At 46.3% G+C, this 8,538-nt stretch overlaps 1 pseudogene; it reads right to left on the bottom strand.

The window, feature by feature from the left end:
• Nucleotides 1-430: 430 nt before the first annotated feature.
• Nucleotides 431-7,174, bottom strand: LOC112079212 (ryanodine receptor 2-like; annotated as a pseudogene).
• Between the last annotated feature and the right edge of the window lie 1,364 nt (nt 7,175-8,538).

The following is an 8,538-nucleotide window of genomic DNA, read 5'->3' as shown; positions in this document are numbered from 1 at the left end:
TGTAGGTTATGGCTTTTGTATAGGAAGGTTTGGGAATCGCTTCCCTTTTAGGTGGTTGTAAGAATTTAACGGCTCTTTCTTGGATTTTTGATAATTAGTGGTATCGGCCTAATTCTGCTCTGCAATCGCATTATTTTGGTGTTCTACGTTGTAACGCGGAGGGAATTTTTTGCCAGGAATTCTGATGCAGAGTCTTCTCAATTTGGTGTTTGTCCCATTTTGTGAAATCTTGGTTGGTGAGGCGGGACCCCAGACCTCACAACCATAAAGGGCAATGGGGCTCTATGGACTGATTCAAGTTATTTTTAGCCAGCATCCTAATTGGGTATGTTGAAATTTATGTTCCTCTTTGAATGCAATAGAAGGCCTTCTTTGCTGTCTCTCAGATCGTTTAACAGCTTTGTGGAAGTTACCTGTGGTGCTGATCGTTTTAGGCCGAGTGTATGTATAGTTTTTTGTGTGCCTCTTTAGGGCAACGGTGGTTGAAGGTGAAGTGGAACAGGCCCATGATGACGGACCAATAGAAGGAGACCAGCGTCATCACCATGTCCTTCACTGTCATCTTCTTCATTCTCTTCATCTGCTTCTTCAGGCTCTTCATGGACAGAACCTKTAGAGGAAAGAAGTCCTTGGTAGTCWWTAAACTGGCTGTACTGGCTGTAGATATACTTTTGATATTGTCAAATGAGATACATTTACATTCATCAGGAACATGACGTTGTAGCGTAGCGCCATCAGRGCGGTCCGGACCGTGGTCACAGAGAAGAARCCCATCTCAGGGCTCTCCTCTTCCGGTTTCTCTTTCTCGCTCTCCTCCTTCACGGCCGACCGTTCCCCGAYGTCGGACATCTGGGCGGCCAGCTGCATCTCAAAGATGGTGTCCTCGCAGAAGTTAACGAACAGCTCCATCTTCTCCTTCTCCCCGCCCTCGTTGACCACGTCGAAGATGAACTGGCGTTTGGACTCTTTGACCTGGGGCTTCTCCCACTGCGTCCGACTGGACTCGCTGATCTCGAAGTAGACCCTCTCGATACGCTTGGCACTRCCCATRATCTCGATRCGGCCCAGGTAYGGCTGGAAGTAGTTCAGCACACTCTCAGCCAGCTCCAGGAAGGTCTGCAGGCGYGTGTCGTGAGGCATGTGTTCAGACAGGTTGGTCAGAAGCACGGCYACGTTGAAGCCGATGTCTTTGGCCGGCTCGTGGAAACGCTCCACAAACTCCTCGTAGTCCAACAGCTCGTTCTCRTCAGGCTCAGCRCAGGAGAGCAGGAACTCCGTCTCAGACTGGGTATAGTGCTTGTGGCTCTCCATGGCTTTGTGGAAGTCTCTCTTGGAGATGACCCCTTTACCATCCGGGTCGTACTCCTTCATAAGAATAATAAAACATTTCACTGGATTTGAAAAACACTAATCAAGACATTCAACGTACATTAAAAGTACAAAAGTACATTAAAAGTACATTAAAAGTACATTAAAAGTAGAAAAGTACATTAAAAGTACATTAAAAGTAGAAAAGTACATTAAAAGTACATTAACCTTGAAGGCGTCGGACGACGTCAGGTCTTTGAGTTTAAGGAACATGTCGAAGAACTTGAGGATCATCTCTACGTTGTTGGAGGACTCTACTAACATGTCTACCATCTGCTTCCCGATGGTTCCGTTGACCACGTTGCCTTCCAGCATGGACAGCAGCATCACAACCATGTCTTTCTGCAGATCCATCAACTCTTTCAACAACTCTATCTGGCTCGAGTCCTGAAGGGAGGCACAACAACATCCACTTAGAAACTGTTCAAAGCATCGAGAAAACATGGATGTGGCTGTTGCCAACGATGCTGCTGCTACTAATACACCTACTACTCACTACTACTAACCTACTACTACTAATGCTGCTACTACTACAACTACTACTAGTTACAACTACTACTACTACACTACTACTATACACTACTACTACTACTACTACTACACTATACTACTACTACTACTAATGCTGCTACTACTAACTATACTAGTCACTACTACATACTACTACTACACCTACTATAGTACAACTACTACTACTACTACTACACCTACTACTACTACTACTACCCTATTACTACTACAACCTACTACTACTACTACTACACCCTATTTTACTACTACACCTACTACTACTACTACTAACACCTACCTACTACTAATTGCTGCTGCTGCTGCTACTACTACAATACTACTAACTACTACTCACACCTACTACTACTACCTACTACTACTACACCTACTACAACTACTAACAACTACTACTACTAATACTACTACACTACAACTACTTACTACTTACTACTACTACTACTACTACTACACCTACTACTTAGTACAACTACTACTAACTACTACTACTACTACTACTACTACTACTACTACTACTACCCTACTACTAGTAACAACTACTACTACAACTACTACTACTACTACTACTACTACTACTACTACACTACTACTAGTACACTACTACATACTACTACTACTACTACTACTACACCTACTACTAGTACAGCTACTACAACTACTACACTATAACTACTACTTACTACTACTAATGTAACTACTACTGTAACTACTACTTCTACCTACTACTACTACTACTACTACTACTGCTACTAATGTAACTACTACTGCTACTACTACTGCTACTACTGCTGCTACTACTACTGCTACTACTACTACACCTACTACTACTACTACTACACCTACTACTACTAATGCTGCTGCTGCTGCTACTACTACAACTACTACTACTACTACACCTACTACTACACCTACTACTACTACACTACTACAACTACACAACTACTACACTACTACTACTACTACTACTACACCTACTACTAGTACAACTACTACTACTACTACTACTACTACTACTACTACTACTACTACTACTATACACCTACTACTAGTAACTACTACAACTACTACTACTACTAATGTAACTACTACGTAACTACTACTTCTACTACTAACTACTACTACTTACTGCTACTAATGTAACTACTACTGCTACTACTATGCTACTACGTGCTGCTACTACTACATAGTAATCCAATGCTACTGACCTGTGACAGCTTCATCTGCATGTGAGCGAAGACATGGAGGAAGCCAACGACAGCGTCCCACAGACGGCTGTGAGCTAGACTCTGCTGGTTCCCAGTACACGGTCCCTACAACACAACAACACAGACGGCTGTGAGCTAGACTCTGCTGGTTCCCAGTACACGGTCCTACAACAAAAAACACAGACGGCTGTGAGCTAGACTCTGCTGGTTCCCAGTACACGGTCCCTACAACACAACAACACAGACGGCTGTGAGCTAGACTCTGCTGGTTCCAGTACAGGTCCCTACAACACAAACAACACAGACGGCTGTGAGCTAGACTCTGCTGGTTCCCAGTAAACGGTCCCTACAACACAACAACACAGACGGCTGTGAGCTAGACTCTGCTGGTTCCCAGTACACGGACCCTACAACACAACAACACAGACGGCTGTGAGCTAGACTCTGCTGGTTCCAGTACACGGTCCCTACAACACACAACACAGACGGCTGTGAGCTAGACTCTGCTGGTTCCCAGTACACGGTCCCTACAACACAACAACACAGCACGGCTGTGAGCTAGACTCTGCTGGTTCCCAGTACACGGGCCCTACACAACAAAACACAAGACGGCTGTGAGCTAGACTCTGCTGGTTCCCAGTACACGGTCCCTACAACACAAAACACAGACGGCTGTGAGCTAGACTCTGCTGGTTCCCAGTACACGGTCCCTACAACACAAAAACACAGCCGGCTGTGAGCTAGACTCTGCTGGTTCCCAGTACACGGCCCTACAACACAAAAACACAGACGGCTGTGAGCTAGACTCTGCTGGTTCCCAGTACACGGTCCCTACAAACAACAACAAACAGACGGCTGTGAGCTAGACTCTGCTGGTTCCCAGTACACGGCCCTACAACACAACAACACAGACGGCTGTGAGCTAGACTCTGCTGGTTCCCATACACAGGTCCCTACAACACAACAACACAGACGGCTGTGAGCTAGACTCTGCTGGTTCCCAGTACACGGTCCCTAACAACACAAAACACACAGACGGCTGTGAGCTAGACTCTGCTGGTTCCCAGTACACGGTCCCTACAACACAACAACACAGACGGCTGTGAGCTTAGACTCTGCTGGTTCCCAGTACACGGTCCCTACAACACAAAAACACAGACGGCTGTGAGCTAGACTCTGCTGGTTCCCAGTACACGGCCCTACAACAAAAAACAGACGGCTGTGAGCTAGACTCTGCTGGTTCCCAGTACACGGGCCCTACAACAACAAAACAACACAGACGGCTGTGAGCTAGACTCTGCTGGTTCCCAGTACACGGTCCCTACAACAACACCACCAGACGGCTGTGAGCTAGACCTCTGTGGTTCCCAGTACACGGTCCCTACAAACAAAAACACAACAACACAAGACGGCTGTGAGCTAGACTCTGCTGGTTCCCAGTACACGGTCCCTACAACACAACAACACAGACGGCTGTGAGCTAGACTCTGCTGGTTCCCAGTACACGGGCCCTACAACACAACAACACAGACGGCTGTGAGCTAGACTCTGCTGGTTCCCAGTACACGGTCCTACAACACAAAACAACAAGACGGCTGTGAGCTAGACTCTGCTGGGTTTCCCAGTACAACGGCGCCTACAACACAACAACACAGACGGCTGTGAGCTAGACTCTGCTGCTTCCCAGTACACGTCCTACAACACAAACAACACAGACGGCTGTGAGCTAGACTCTGCTGGTTCCCAGTACACGGTCCCTACAACACAAAAACACAGACGGCTGTGAGCTAGACTCTGCTGGTTCCCAGTACACGGTCCCTACAACACAAAACAACACAGACGGCTGTGAGCTAGACTCTGCTGGTTCCCAGTACACGGTCCCTACAACAAAAAACACAGACGGCTGGTGAGCTAGACTCTGCTGGTTCCAGTACACGGTCCCTACAACACAAAACAACACAGACGGCTGTGAGCTAGACTCTGCTGGTTCCCAGTACAACGGGCCCTACAACACAACACACAGACGGCTGTGAGCTAGACTCTGCTGGTTCCCAGTACACGGGCCCTACAACACAACAACACAGACGGCTGTGAGCTAGACTCTGCTGGTTCCCAGTACACGGGCCCTACAACACAAAACAACACAGACGGCTGTGAGCTAGACTCTGCTGGTTTCCCAGTACACGGTCCCTACAACACAACAACACAGACGGCTGTGAGCTAGACTCTGCTGGTTCCCAGTACACGGTCCCTACACCAACAAAAACACACATCATGGTACATAAAAGTCTGCCTGTGAAAACATTTACTTTACTATATCAAGGGAGAATAAGGATAGCCCTGGGATCAACAGTACCTGTATGTACTCCGTGAGAGTATTGAAGACCTGTTTCGCCACGTTAATTGCCTTGGAGAAATTACGCTGTCCTTGTTCATCAATGACGTCCTTTCCCGAATAGTACCAGTAGAAATCACTGATTGATTCCTGTGTCGAGAAGAGCCACGTAGACAAGTGGTCAGCAACAGTACCATTACTCTATTGAGCAGAGTTTAGCTCTGTAACAATATAACCCCCGAAGAAGACTGTAAAAAAGGTGAGCTCACCTGAACTCTCAGAAGGTAGTCGACCGTAGAGATGATGATGTTGACCGTGGTGTGTTCCCCGTCTGTGTTCTCAGGTAATTCTGAAAGTCTTTCAACATCGAGGCGGAAGGTCGGTAGAGATATCAACACAGACAACGTTCTATAGTGATGCACGACTACAAGTGAAGGTCGGTAGAATATCAACACAGACAACGTTCTATAGTGATGCACGACTACAGTGAAGGTCGGTAGAATATCAACACAGACAACGTTCTATAGTGTGCACGACTACAGTGAAGGTCGGTAGAATATCAACACAGACAACGTTCTATAGTGATGCACGACTACAGTGAAGGTCGGTAGAATATCAACACAGACAACGTTCTATAGTGATGCACGACTACAGTGAAGGTCGGTAGAATATCAACACAGACAACGTTCTATAGTGATGCACGACTACAGTGAAGGTCGGTAGAAAATCAACACAGACAACGTTCTATAGTGATGCACGACTACAGTGAAGGTCGGTAGAATATCAACACAGACAACGTCTATAGTGATGCACGACTACAGTGAGGTCGGTAGAATATCAACACAGACAACGTTCTATAGTGATGCACGACTACAGTGAAGGTCGGTAGAATATCAACACAGACAACGTTCTATAGTGATGCACGACTACAGTGAAGGTCGGTAGAATATCAACACAGACAACGTTCTATAGTGATGCACGACTACAGTGAAGGTCGGTAGAATATCAACACAGACAACGTTCTATAGTGATGCACGACTACAGTGAAGGTCGGTAGAATATCAACACAGACAACGTTCTATAGTGATGCACGACTACAGTGAAGGTCGGTAGAATATCAACACAGACAACGTTCTATAGTGAGCACGACTACAGTGAAGGTCGGTAGAATATCAACAAGACAACGTTCTATAGTGACGCACGACTACAATGAAAGATTCCAAGTACAACTGGGACACAACTAGGAAACAGAGAGGAGACGGGGTTTCTGGTTATTGACTAGGGGGGGGGGGGCAACAGTAGGCTGGTGAGCCAGACTGGAAGTCTCGCGTGACTTGGGCTAGACGACAGTACCGCTCACCTGAGTTGTGACCTTCACAAGCAGCTGGAGGAAGCGGAACAGGTCACAGGTGAACTCATCATCCTGCATCACCTTCTCTCCTGTACGGGAGGAGAACAGCAGAGAGCATAAATAACAGAGCTGGCTGGTTCCACAATCACTACTGATCTGACTGAGGTGTGCAGTAAAACCCAGGTACACCTGGCACACATGATACACCTGGGACACATGATACACCTGGCACACATGATACACCTGGCACACATGATACACCTGGGACACATGATACACCTGGCACACATGATACACCTGGCACACATGATACACCTGGCACACATGATACACCTGGGACACAAGATACACCTGGGACACATGATACACCTGGGACACAAGATACACCTGGGACACAAGATACATCTGGGACACAAGATACACCTGGCACACATGATACACCTGGCACACACATCACATGATTCACAGAGTCTGGAATGGGTGAGAAACACGGGAGTGATCTGAGGTGAAGCGGTACTAACCGAAGCAGCATTTTATACCCGGAGTCTTTGAGCCACTAAAGTACGATTTTGCAAATAGAGGGTAAACAGATTTGTTGACCTCTTTTCTGTATGTCCTTGTAGAAGCAGTAGTATTGAGTCTAAGCTGGGACAACTAAGCATGACCAGCAGGGCTGCAGTATACGGACTGTGTTTAAAAGGCTGCCTCTAAACGATGCTAATGAAAAGAAGCTGACAGGCTGGTAACACGCTGGGGGGGGTGTGTGACACGTCCCACTGTGATGTTACCAACTCTGACAACATAAAGATATCTCTGGTGTCTGAATTTCATGTAGGAGAGAGAGAAATAAAACAGGCTTGAAAGTGCTTCAGATGATACAGTGAATTAATACAGAGATAATCACCGGGATATAGATTGCTACTTTGATGTATTTCAGGGAGATTATAAACGACCGGTGTGACTGCACAGTTAAGGCTTGCTACTTCACATTGGCCAGCCTATGGGAGAAAAACACCTCTATCAAATTACTACCAGTATATCTAATGGTTTAGAAAGCAGGAATACAAGGTAACACTAGAAGGTATATTTGGTAAGTGCACTTTCAGGCATATTTCACCATGATAGACCAGATATGAAGTCTCATGAAGTGGCTAATTGGTCAACAGAGGGCTATATGTTTCCCTTCCACATTGACTCTGTACCGGTACACCCTGTATATAGTATAGTCTCCACATTGACTCTGTATGGTACCCCTGTATATACCTCACATTGACTCTGTACCGGTACCCCCTGTATATAGCCTCCACATTGACTCTGTACCGGTACACCCTGTATATAGCCTCCACATTGACTCTGTACCGGTACACCCTGTATATAGTCTCCACATGGACTCTGTACCGGTACACCCTGTATATAGCTCCACATTGACTCTGTACCGGTACACCCTGTATATAACCTCCACATTGACTCGGTACCGTAACACCCTGTATATAGCCTCCACATTGACTCTGTACTGGTACACCCTGTATATAGTCTCCACATGGACTCTGTACCGGTACACCCTGTATATAGTCTCCACATGGACTCTGTACCGGTACACCCTGTATATAGTCTCCACATTGACTCTGTACCGGTACACCCTGTATATAACCTCCACATTGACTCGGTACCGTAACACCCTGTATATAGCCTCCACATTGACTCTGTACTGGTACACCCTGTATATAACCTCCACATTGACTCTGTACCGG

Source organism: Salvelinus sp. IW2-2015, unplaced genomic scaffold, assembly GCF_002910315.2.
Source record: "Salvelinus sp. IW2-2015 unplaced genomic scaffold, ASM291031v2 Un_scaffold7236, whole genome shotgun sequence".
Lineage (NCBI taxonomy): Eukaryota > Metazoa > Chordata > Actinopteri > Salmoniformes > Salmonidae > Salvelinus > Salvelinus sp. IW2-2015.
This window is presented reverse-complemented; position numbering and strand designations above follow the sequence as displayed.